The sequence below is a fragment of the Hyperolius riggenbachi genome, chromosome 3, assembly GCF_040937935.1.
Source record: "Hyperolius riggenbachi isolate aHypRig1 chromosome 3, aHypRig1.pri, whole genome shotgun sequence".
Classification (NCBI taxonomy): Eukaryota; Metazoa; Chordata; class Amphibia; order Anura; family Hyperoliidae; genus Hyperolius; species Hyperolius riggenbachi.
The window spans coordinates 9,188,190-9,201,926 of NC_090648.1; the positions used below are offsets into that span (position 1 = coordinate 9,188,190).

A 13,737-nucleotide genomic window follows, 5' to 3' on the forward strand; every position below is an offset into this window, starting at 1 on the left:
CTATATGACAGGAAACATTTTTTTTGTAAGAAATTGTATAGTTTTGATTAATATTTTCCATTTTACAAATAACTTGAGGTGTTGTGCCACTTGTGTGCAGTTCTGGGCAAATTGTATGAAGTGTTTTGAAAAACTGAACATCATTGTTAATATTGTGCTTAAGAAATTTGGGGGGGGGGGGGGGGGGGACTGCAATTGTGACATCACATCTCTATTCCAGGAAAGAGGAAGAGGAGGAGTCCTGTACCCCAGGGAGGTCTATAATAATCTGCCCTACTCACTACCACAGGCAGACTGTGGAGGAGATCAGCAAGTCTGGAGGACAGACCAGAGAGGAGAATCCAACCATCCCATCCATCACCAAACAAAGATCAGGTAATACCAACCTGCCAGAGACCAACTGTTCCCTGTGACCAAAGTCTAGGCTCAGGAGATGGATACATTACATATTGAACAGATAGATACAGTGGATAGATAGATAGATGGATAGACAGACAGACAGACAGCCAGCCAGACAGACAGACAGACAGACAGTGAGATAGATAGATAGATAGATAGATAGATAGATAGATAGATAGATAGATAGATAGATAGATAGATAGATAGATAGATAGATAGATAGATAGATAGATAGATAGATAGATAGATAGATAGATAGATAGATAGAGCAGATATATCATATCAAACCTTTTCTCACTCAGGACACAACTAAAATGTTAGTATACTGTATGCTCATATAATATCTTGTTTGGACCATTCTGTGTCATTATTTGCAATAATAATAAATCAGCTTTAAAATGAACTTGAGGTGAAAGGAATATGGAGGCTGACATATTTATTTACCTTTAACCACTAGCTGCGTTATCAGTGGTATGTCTTCGCCCTGCATAAAGACTTTTCCCATTCTAGGGACAAAGATATTCATATCCTAATTCCCCTTGCTTCTTGGCGGTGTTCTAGTACACTGATCAGATAATGGGAACACAGTTCTCATTCATTGATCTAATTTCCCGTGATCAATGACCACCGACATCAATGAGATGCTGTGGCCATAGGCAAAACCAAAGTAACACATACACACGTTACTTCCTGTCAACGTACTAAAAGTATACACAGGAAAATAACGTTATGAGACATCTTGTGGCCAGATAGTAAAATAACACCTGCAAATACTAACCAAAAAGGGGGCGGAGACAAATACAAATTTCAGTGGAAAATGTAAACTGCAGCCATTCTTACACTGTTACTGGCAGGGTTCTCAAACTTTGCACAGTTGGTCATTGGGTGACTGGGATTAATATTCAGAAAGGTGGGAGGAGCCTACAAAAGCCAATCATAATTCACCTAATGATTTTAAAGGGGTATATTTACATTTCTGCCATTCTTGCACTGTTAATGGCACAAGCCTCAAACCTGGTACAGTTGATCATTGGGTGACTGGGGTTCAATTTGAGAAAGGGGGGTGGAGCCACAAACAGCCAATTAGATTTGTTTCATTTCAATGCAAAATATTGATTGCAAACACAGCAAAGCTCACAAACTTGGTAATTGAGTAATTGATCTATTGTGTGTGAGGGTTAGAAAAGTGGGCACAGCCAACACCAGCCAAATACATAAGCGGGCAATGCGGGGTCATCCGTGGGCGGAGACAAATACAAATTTTACTCGGAAAATGTAAACTACAGCCATTCTTACACTATTAATTGTAGGGTTCTCAAACTTTGCACAGTTGGTTACTGGGTGAATGGGATTAATATTCAGAAAAGTGGGTGGAGCCTACTAAAGCCAATCAAAAATTACCTATTGATTTTTCAGGGGAATATTTCATTGCTGCCATTCTTGCACTGTTAATGGTACAAGCCTTAAACCTGGTACAGTTGATAATTGGGTGACTGGGGTTTAAATGGATAATAGGGGGTGGAGCAACAAACAGACAATCTTATTTGTTTCATTTTAATGCAGGTTATGGATGCCAAAAACCGCAAAGCTCACAAACTTGGTACTTGAGTAATTGAGCAATTGTGTGTTAAGGTTAGGAAAAGTGGGCACAGCCAACACCAGCCAAATACATAATCAGGCAATACCGGGTCATCAGTGGGCGGAGACAAATACACATTTCACTGAGAAAATGTAAACTGCAGCCATTCTTACACTGTTAATGGTAGGGTTCTCAAACTTTGCACAATTGGTCACTGGGTGACTGGGATTAATATTCAGAAAAGTGGGTGTAACCTACAAAAGACAATCGGAATTCAACGATTGATTTTCAAGGGGAATATGTAATTGCTGCCATTCTTGCACTGTTAATGGCACAAGCCTTAAACCTGGTACAGTTGATCATTGAGTGACTGGGGTTCAAATTTAGACAAAGGGGTGGAGCCACAAACAGCAAATCAAATTTGTTTAATCTCAATGCAAATTATTAATGCCAAAGACCGCAAAGCTCACAAACTTGATAATTGAGTAATTGATTAATTGTGTGTGAGGGTTATAAAAGTGGGCACAGCCAACACCAGCCAAATACATAAGCGGGCAACACGGGATCAAACGTGGGCGGAGACAAATACAAATTTTACTGGGTAAATGTAAACAGCAGCCATTCTTACACTGTTAATGGCATGGTTCTGCTAATCGAGCCGCCGGATCGCTGCAATATGGCATGGTGTAGATGGGGCTTAAGGCCTGTTTATTTTTTATTTTCTTGCTATTGTAATATTGCAATTATGTGTGTCTAGTCCACACGTTAGCTGTGTTAGCATCTATAGATGTTATTATTACCAGCACAGGACCAATAAAGAGCTAATACTGTTGTTGAGGGAGGGCCCTACTGGTCCAAGGGCCCTGGTGTGGTTGAGGCCTCTGCAAACCCTATTGCTACATCACTGCTTCTAAGAGCTGTTTTTCTTTTTATTGCTATATTCCTTCTTTATACTGCAGTTTTGTGTGTCCAGTGCACATGTTAGCTGTTGGAGAGAGGTCTGCTGATCCTACTAGTGCACCGACCAAAACCTAATAATCCTTCATCACCACTGCTGGCATCTAGTATCCACTATTGCCTTCTGTATGAGGCCTCAGTGCAGAAATAGTGTTTTTTTTTTCTCACTTAACCGTCATTGGAAAACTGCAATCGCCTGCACTTCCGCAAATGTGCGCAGAAGCACAGCGGCCACTACACAACACTACACAAAGATAGCTGCCGAGAGGACTAACATTTATGTCCTGGAGTTGTCAACTAGCAAACACAATGATTTGATCACCTGATGGTATCACTAAAGCTCTTTGTGGTTGATTGCGGTGTGTTAAATTTAACGTTTGGTCTGTCAGTGTGAACTAAGGGGCCCATACACTGGTCGATTTCAGCCATCTGTCGATCAATTGTATCAAATCGATTGATCGGAAATCGATTCTATCAAATCAGCCGATCAATCTTTTTGCTGCCGATTTTAATCAATTTAGATCAATTTGATCTATTTGACTGGATGGAAAATATAGGTCAATCGGCTGCTGGCAGCAGGTCAATGGCCCATAGAGTTGCATTGGGACTAATGGTCCAATAATGCATTTAGATCGATTTCCAATAGATTTCATTCTGAAATCAATTGGAAATCTGTTCCTAGTGTGTGGCACACATCAGACAGATTCCTGTCAGATTCAACCTGAAGAGCATTCGATAGGAATCTATCTGATGGTCGAATCTGCTGAAAATCTATAAGTGTATCTATAAGTGTATGGCCAACTTTACACGACCTTACCGCCATGTACGTTTTAAAGCACTTAATTCTGCCAGTTTAGGATTGTAATGTGATTTCTGCCCTTTAGAGATTAAAATATGACTCTGCTCAACTCCATAATTTTTGGTGGGACTTTTGCCATGGATCCCCCTCCGGCATGTCACAGTCCAGGAGTTAGGCCCCTTGAAAACAACTTTTCCATCACTTTTGTGGCCAGTTCGAGCAGTTTGCCTGTTCAAACTTTTGCTGAAAATTTGCATTTGCGAAACAAAAATGTAATCATCGCTACATCACTAGTGTGCACTGTCCTCCTCTGTCCCTGTGTCTCTCCGCTGTTCCTCTGTGTCTTTACACTGTCCCCCTGCATCTATTCTGTCCCCTTGCACATCTCCACTATCCCCCTCCATGTCTCCATTGTCCCCCGCGTGTCTCCACTATCCCCCTGTCTCATCTGTAGTCTTAGTAGGTGACATATTTACCAGGGCCGGAGTTAACTCCCGCCATGAGCTGCTGAGCAGCCCCGATGCAGGAATGGGGCTCCAGCTTAATAGAACTTGCTTTAGATTCTGTGCAGCCAATCTGGCAGTGGTGCTGCAATGTGGTAGGACATTAGACTATGACTGTGGTAGGATTAGAGATAGCCCAAACTGTTCGCCGGCGGACAGCTCCCAGCGATCATCATCTGTTGGTGATTGCCCCTATAAATTATAATGGATCCAAAACTTGAGCCCTCACCCTAGAGTCAGCAGACACATGGCAGGCTGGCAGCCAATTAGTTATCCCTCCGACCAGCACCGCCCCCCACTTATCATAAAAGCCAGTACAACAGCCATTTTGCAGTCTGTCTGGCTTCTGTGCTAGGCAGATCAGGTGGGAATATGCTGCTGACAGGGATAGTGTTAGTTAGGCCTGTGCTCTCAGTGCAGATTCTTGCTGCTACCACAGTGTACTGAACAGCTTTTAGCCCTTCTTAGCTCTGGTACATTGTTTTTCTTTTTTTTTTCTTTTTTTTCACAGTCAAGTTTTATTGAAGCATTTTTTTGAAGCAAAAAAGTCAACAAATATAAGCTTACAAATAGTTAAAAGATACTACCAGTACAAATTGACATACATTTTGAATATGGAAGACAAAAATAATCTTAGAGATTCAAATGCATATATAATAACAGGGGTCGAGTGGGGCGTGGACGCACGTGGACGGCGTCCACTTACTATTTCCCTACGGTGGAAGCCGTCCACGCTGGCTTGTGTGGAGGGAGCAGCGCAGTGGAAGGAGAGCTGTGAGCAGCGGTGGAGAAGGGGGCCATCTCCCCCCCTTCTCTCACCTCGAGTCTCTCCTTCCCTCGCTCTCCCCTCCACAAGTAATGTGTGCGGGCAGCCGGCAGCGGGCGGGACTTACCTCTCCTCATTCCAGCGCCGGATCTGCGTGCCGCTGCTCTGGTCTGAACCAGACCAGACTTGCGGCATGCCGATCCGGTGTTCCGACGAGGAGGAGAGGTAAGTCCCGCCCGCTGCCGGCTGCCTGCACAAAGCGCACATTACTTGTGGTCGTGGAGTGGAGAGCGAGGGAAGGAGAGCCCCGAGGTGAGAGAAGGGGGGGAGATGGCCCCCTTCTCCACCGCTGCTCACAGCTCTCCGTCTTCTTTGCGCTGCTCCCCTCCTGCTGGGGGGACACCTGGCTACCTATTCTGGTACATATACCCCCTGACTACATATACTGGGGACATATACCCCCTGACTACATATACTGGGCACATATACCCCCTGACTACATATACTGGGGACATATACCCCCTGACTACATATACTGGGGACATATACCCCCTGACTACATATACTGGGAACATATACCCCCTGGCTACATATACTGGGACATATACCCCTGACTACATATACTGGGCACATATACCCCTGGCTACATATACTGGGGCACATATACCCCTGGCTAAATATACATCCCTGGCTACATATACTGGGCACATATACCCCCTGACTACATATACTGAGGACATATACCCCCTGTTTACATATACTGGGCACATATACCCCCTGCCTACATATACTGAGGACATATACCCCCTGATTACATATACTGGGCACATATACCCCCTGACTACATATACTGGGGACATATACCCCCTGACTACATATACTGGGCACGTATACCCCTGCCTACATATACTGGGCACATATACCCCCTGACTACATATACTGAGGACATATACCCCCTGATTACATATACTGGGCACATATACCCCCTGACTACATATACTGGGGACATATACCCCCTGACTACATATACTGGGCACGTATACCCCTGGCTACATATACTGGGCATGTATACCCCTGGCTACATATACTGGGGACATATACCCCTGGCTACATATACTGGGGACATATACCCCTGGATACATATACTAGGCACATATACCTCTGGCTACATATACTGGGGACTACTATACTCATGGCTACTTATACTGGGGACATCTATAGACCTGGCTACCTATGCTGGGGGTACCTATTTTGGGGGAATTGCTGTCATATTATCTGCATTTTTGTGGAATCGCTGTTATGTATTTTGGGGAACAGCTGCCAGATTATGTGTATGTTAGGGGAACGGCTGCTGCCAGATTACGTGTATTTTGGGGAACTGCTGCCAGATTGTGTATGTTTGGGGGACCACTACTGCCAGATTATATGTCCTTTGGGTGTTACGTGTATTTTGGGTGATCCGCTGCCAGGTTTCGCGTATTTTGGGGAACTGCTTCCAAATTATGTGTATGTTGGTGGAACTGCTGCTGCCACATTATCTATTTTGGGGGAACCACTTCCATATTATCTGTATTTTGGAGGAACTTCTACCAGATTATGTGTCTTTTTGGTGAAATGCTGTCAGATTACATCTATTTTGGGGGGATACACTACGGCAGAGCTCAAACTTCCCCGGCAGACCTTTTACATCACTGCTAAGGTCATGTATATTTGGCCCCACCCATGACCACGCCCACAGTATGCTTGACCATGCCCGTGGGTTTTCTAGATGAGTTCACTCACTTCTTTTCCCAGGACTAGACCCCTGTATAATAAGCTATAAATTGCATAAAGTATATGCCAGATCGAGTAGCTAACACCCTCTCATATACTTGGCCTAATAGGCTGAGAGGAGTAGCCACCCCATCTATGGCATGATACAGCTCAGAGCAGTGATCTGTAGATCATCTGAGCTGGACTGAAAACAGAGTGTTACCTGCATAAGTTAGAGTAGTATCAGATATATTGCTTATAGTGAACTTTGTAAGATCTATTGCAATATTAAAGATAATTCACTTCAACCACCGTAAAACCTGGATAACATTAAGCACATAACAAAATCTTCTACAACTATATTACTTGTCTACACTCAAAATTGCTCCAAAAGTTGTTTCCAATGAGGTGGAAGATATTGGATACAAGCCTCCTTGTGCAAAGACTTATTTCTGGTACATTGTTTATCTTGCTATTGTATTGCAGTGTGTCCTGTGCACAAGTAGGCTGTTGGAGAGAGGTCTGCTGGTCCTAGTAGTGCACTGACTCGATAACCCAATAATCCTTTACCACCACTACTGGCACCCCACTACTGCCCTGCATAAGTCCTCACTGGCAGTGCCTGTATTTTGAGGTGATTGATTTACATAGCATAAACATGTCACCTGACCTGCGTGAAATGACAATCAGCTCCTCCCTGGCAGAGTTTTTATTTATTTACTTTTGCAATTTGAAGTTTTATTAAAACATTTTGTAAGAATTTACAGAAAAACAACAATAACATAGTATGATGTTTATCCATATGCAATATGGAATATAACTGAGTTACATATAGGTCAAAGGAGGAAGATGTGACGCTGTCACTTTGAACATAACAGTATAATTATTGAAGGATACTGTATATCCTGGTGTGTAGGTAACGTTTTATCTGGGTGGTTATTTCAAGCCTTCTTCCCAGATTGACCCTACTAGGTACGTTTAGCTGTGGGTGGTTATAGTCTATTTATGTGTGATAATAAGTGGGATCTCATGTTATGGTCTGGGAGTTATTTGATCTGCGCTGACGACAGGGCGTACCATCAAATGTCAGGTAGCGCAGATTTGGAGTGTTTGTCACTTAGGGTTATTTGATTAATAGACCTAGGATGTAGCGGTTGGATTGTAGGGATACATCAGCAGAGCCAGAAGGGCAGATGTTCCCAGGTAAGATAGAATATATGGGGTTATCCCTTGTTTATATATCTCATCTATCTGAACACAGAACATAGTTCAGTGTTTTAAACATTAACGAGAAAGAAAAAAAAAAAAAAAAAGGTAACAGTAGAAAACGGAACATAAGAAAAAAGAGAAGCAAACAAACTCTACCTCTGGTGAGAACAGATATAGTGAACACAAGAGTGGCATATTCTTGAAAGACCTAGGTGTTGGTCATAGGGTGTAGGGATTGTTCATTTATGGAGAATTTATGGAGAATTCAACACCGATTGGAGGGGCGGGTGATTTATTTATTTTTGATATTGTAATATTAAAAAAAAAAGACAGGCAGGGACAGGCCACACTGCAGAGTTCATAGGGGTCGTGCTGCTGTGATTTCCTGTGGCCCTAGTATATTGCCCGGTATTCAGATGTGGCATGTGGCGTACCACATACCTTGAACTCACAAAATGCCACAGAAGCAGCGGGCATACTATGCATGCACTGTCTGGCTGCGCACCACCATGCTCCCATTGCCAGGGGAGTTCTGCGCTACAAAGACAGAAGTGAAGCTCTCTTGGACTGTCCACTTCTTATTAACAGCCAGCTAAGGGTTAACTTTAGACCCCACCCCGTGGGTGGAGGACCAGTTACACATCACATCCCACTCTCGCTATTGGCTGATAGGGGAACGTGATGTGTTGATATTTACGGCGCATGCCCATGGACCTATGCCAAAATTGGAGCTTCTGGTGGCCTTTACCTCTAGAGCTTTGAACTTTAGAGTTTTATTAACAATTTGAGGAATAATGTAGTCAAACCTTGCCAATTGGATCCATATGGGATCTCCGTTCACACAGGAAGTCCCCCTTGTGAGATAAACCTTGTCTGAACAATTATTATGGCCAGATCATGGTCGCTCTCCTAAATATAGTTTTGGGTAAATCTATTACATGCAGAGGAGGTCTGACTGGAAATTTGTGGGGATGGAGCATTAAATAATAGTTTTCTATTGGAATAATAATCATAAAAAAGAGAGTTATTTTCGAAACTCTCCAGAAGATAGGACGCCTGTTCAACTGGAAAAAAAATATTCTGAACACAGACAATGCATTTCACGGTTACTAGCCCGCTTCCTCGGGTCAATACACAGTGTATACATATGCCCATAAATCCTACTAATATAATAAATGGGAAAGTTCGGATGTTTGGATGTTTGTTACTCGATCACGCAGCAAAAACGGCTGCACGGATTTGAATGAAATTTGGCACACACATAGTACATTACCTGGAATAAAGTATAGGATACTTTTTATTCCCATAACCAAAAAGAGACAAATACAAATTTCACTGGAAAATGTAAACTGCAGCCACTCTTACACTGTTACACTGGAGGTGTGTTTAGCTTCTAAGGGTAGAATGGTTAATTTGCATATATTCAGCAGTGATGCACTGGGAGCAGGGCCGGGCCGAGGCATAGGCTGGAGAGGCTCCAGCCTCAGGGCGCAGTGTAGGAGGGGGCGCACAATTCATTCAGCTGTCATTCCTAATTGTGTTTGAAGCAGAAAGAAATAAGAAAAGGGGATACATAGCAGTGACTGCAAGCCAGATAACTAGATATTAAGGTGTTGGGGAGGTTGTGGGCCCTGTGGCACCTCTTAGTGTAATAGCAATGAGTGTGTGACAGCTGGGGTGGGAGGGATGGAGGGGCGCACTTTGGTGTCTCAGCCTTGGGTGCTGGAGGACCTTGTCCCACCTCTGACTGGGAGACATCTCAAGCTCACTCTAACCTGAATTATCACAAATTCTTTCTGTTTTAAGAAAGCAAACTGTTGTTTTTCTTAACATCTTAGTAAGGGGGCTTTTAGGACCATTGTAGTCCCTTACACACTCCAATGAGTTCTGGGTCACCATGAGTTTACTGGTTAGTCTGTACCTCTCGGTGTTACAAGCCCTACTGCATAGAGCCAAATTAATCTATGCCATGCACTGATAAGGATCAAACAATCCAAAACAGTCTGTATGCAAGTTGGATTATTATGGCTCTGTACAATTTAACAAGCTGACACATCATTGCATTCCAGTGGTTCTGGAGGTGTGTTTAACTTCTAAGGGTAACAATGGTTAATTAGCATATTTTCAGCAGTGATGCACTGGGAGACATCTCAAGCTCACTCCAACCTGAATTATTGCAAATTCTTTCTGTTTTAAGAAAGCAAACTTTTGTTTTTTCTTACATTGTTAATGGTAGGGTTCTCAAACTTTGCACAGTTGGTTGTTGGGTGACTAGGGTTATTATTCAGAAAAGTGGTTGGAGCCTATAAAAGCCAATCAAAATTCACCTAATGATTTTCAAGGGGAATATTTACATTTCTGCCATTCTTGCACTGTTAATGGCACAAGCCTCAAACCTGGTATAGTTGATCATTGGGTGACTGGGGTTCAATTTCAGACAGGGGGTGGAGCCACAAATAGCCAATCAGATTTGTTTCATTCCAATGCAAATTGTTGTTGCCAAACACCGCATAGCTCACAAACTTGGTAATGGAGTAATTGATTAACTGTGTGTTAGGGTTAGGAAAGTGGGCACAGCCAACACCAGCCAAATACATAAGCGGGCAATGCCGGGTCATAAGTGGGCGGAGACAAGTACAAATTTTACTGGGAAAATGTAAACAGCAACCATTCTTACACTGTTAATGGTAGGGTTCTCAAACTGTGCACAGTTGGTTACTGGGTGACTGGAGTTAATATTCAGAAAAGTGGGTGGAGCCTACAACAAACAATCAAAAATTACCTATTGATTTTTCAGGGGAATATTTCATTGCTGCCATTCTTGCACTGTTAATGGCACAAGCCTCAAACCTGGTACAGTTGATCATTGCATGACTGGGGTTTAAATTTATATAAGGGGGTGGAGCCCCAAACAGCCAATCTGATTTGTTTCATTTTAATGCAGATTATTGGGTGGCCATTGGGTGATTGGGGTTCAAATTCAGAAAAGGGGTGGAGCCACAGCCAATCAGATTTATTTTATTTCAATGCAAAATATTGATGGCAAAGACCACAAAGCTCACAAACTTGGTCATTAAGTAATTTTGTGTTAGGGTTAGAAAAAGTGGGCGGAGCCAGCACCAGCCAAATACATACCTGGGCAATGCCGAGTCTTCAGTGGGCGGAGACAAACACAAATTTCACTGGGAAAATGTGAACTGCAGCCATACTTACACTATTAATTGTAGGGTTCTAAAACTTTGCACAGTTGGTCACTGGGTGACTGGGATTAATATTCAGAAAAGTGGGTGGAGCCTACAAAAACCAATCACAATTCACCTATTGATTTTCAAGGCAAATATTTAATTGCTGCCATTTTTGCACTGTTAATGGCACAAGCCTCAAACCTGGTACAGTTGATCATTGGGTGACTGGGGTTAAATATTTAGAAAAGGGGTGGGGCCACAAACAGCGAATCAGATGTGTTTCATTTCAATGAAAATTATTCATGCCAAAGACCACAAATCTCACAAACTTGGTCATTGACTATTGACAATTGTGTGTTAGGGTTAGAAAAAGTGGCCACAGCCAACAGCAGCCAAATACATACCCGGGAAACATCAGGACATCAGTGGGTGGAGAAAAATACAAATGTAACTGCCAGAATGTAAACTGCAGCCATTCTTACACTGTCTGTCAATGGCAGGGTTCTTAAATTTTGCACAGTGGGTGACTGGGATTAATATTCAGAAAAGTAGGTGGAGCCTACAAAAGCTAATCAAAATTCACCTATTGATTTTCAAAGGAGTGGAGCTACAGACAATTATTGATGCCAAAGACTGCAAAGCTCACAAACTAGGTCATCATTGAGTAATTGTGTGTTAGGATTAGAAAAAGTGGACAGAGCTAACACTAGCCAATTACATACCCGGGCAACGCCGGGTGACCAGCTAGTATAATATATAACAGGGCTGTCCCCGGGCCACACTCAAATGCCTGGAATTTTTTATTTTCGTGTGTCTGGCCCAATCCTCTGGCAGGTCCACAAATAATTTTATGCTTGGCTCCACCTTTGAACCCAAGACAAAGATGTTCTGCCCCCTCCACCTGAAAAATCCAGTGCTAGACACACCTGCCCACCAAGTTGGACAGTACTGATGTAAAATACGCAATACTTGAAAATAGCACCCATTTCTAATACATCTGCATAGTATAAGTATCACAATGGCCATATGCCTATATTAGAGAATATGAGTCTGTAAGAGTCCTTCCTTGGATGCAAAAGTTTGTTCATTTAGTTCCACAAGCTCATCTATAATCTGAGGAGTTGTCCAACTAGGATGTTGTCCCATTATTTCTGTGTGTGGATAGATCTTTAGTGTAAAAGGTTGTTTACAGCGTAGTGGTGCTCGGAAACCTCTTTTTGGTATCTGGGTTGTTCCAGATCCAGATAGTAAAAAATCTGCATAAATCCAGATATCTGGATTAGAACCGAAATGGCTGTAAATTAACATCAGGAGGTTACAGACAGCGGCCGTGCAGCCCACATTGTGTCCAATGCACAACTGGGACATTACAGTTTTCAACCCAGACATCTCAAAAAAATTAAACAGTTTTTTTTTTTTCAACAAAACACAGCTATTGTAGTGGCGTAAAGTGACAGTGGCAGACTGGCAGCAGAAAATTTGTTCTGTGTGGTGGGCAGAAATCTCTGTTGTAGAGCTGGTGGTGGCCTGCTCATCCACCATCAGCTCCATCACAGGCTCGGCGTCTTTCTCTTCCAATGTGCACCGACGACCCTGCTGGAAAATGGCCGCTACACGCTGCTGCACCTCTGCAGTGTGACTCCCTCTAACAGCTGGGCGCCCAGTGCGTCCACGGGCAGTGGCTAGCAGCAGAATGGACACTGACACAGCAGAACTGCTGACGGTGGTGGCAATGCTGCTCCCTCTCCTCTTGCCCTTGCTTTTCATGCTGCCTCTTCCCCGGTTGCCAGTGCCAGCAGCCATAGTACAACTTTATATTTGTCTAAATGAAGTGGGGTACTTGTGACAGCAGAGTAGCACACACTGACACACTAACTGTCTGTCTATCTGTCACACACTGTAACAGCACTGCAATTAAAGTAAGCTAACTCAATACAAATTAACTATATGTAACTGGTAGTAGTAGACTAACTGTGGTAGTACTAGAAGAAATTCAACTGACAGAGTGACAGAAGCACACACTAACTGTATATCTGTCACACACTGACTGACTCTAACAGCAGCACTGCAGTAACTATCTGAAGTAAATGAAGCTAACACAGTAGTAGTACTCTCTCTAACAACTAACTACACACAATATAAGACTAGTAGTAGTACAGTAATCTAATCCCTAATAACCTACAAACTATACTGTAGCTAAGGCTGGCAGCAGGCCTAGCCTGTGCACACAGCAGGCCATAACCTAGCCTAGCAGCTGCAGCACTGAGTCTGACTGTCACACTGACTAAAATCAAAATACAAGCTAGCTAACTAAAAAACAGCAACATACTGGTGTAGTACAGGTGTTTAGGAGCAAAAACGCAAGGTTTAACTCAGTAATACAGCATTTGCTTAGCCAACAGCACTGGAGATGTCTCTCAGTGAGCAGTCACAAGCAAGGACGAGATTCTCATCATGGCACCTTCCTTATATACTGGAGGGGTTGGCCAGGGTTCCCCTCTGTGATTGGTTGCTAAGGCTTCGGCTGGGAGCCCTCTGATTGGCTCAATGATGTCATGGATGTCATCTTCATGGTTACGCTATCCAGA

At 43.0% G+C, this 13,737-nt stretch overlaps 1 long non-coding RNA gene across 1 annotated transcript in view; it reads left to right on the forward strand.

The window, feature by feature from the left end:
- Positions 1 to 284: 284 nt before the first annotated feature.
- LOC137560847 (uncharacterized) overlaps positions 285 to 13,737 on the forward strand; it is a 45,921-nt gene continuing 32,468 nt past the window's right edge. Inside the window, exon 1 of the long non-coding RNA XR_011029836.1 lies at positions 285 to 375. This is a non-coding gene — a long non-coding RNA (uncharacterized lncRNA). The remainder of the gene's footprint in view (positions 376 to 13,737) is intronic.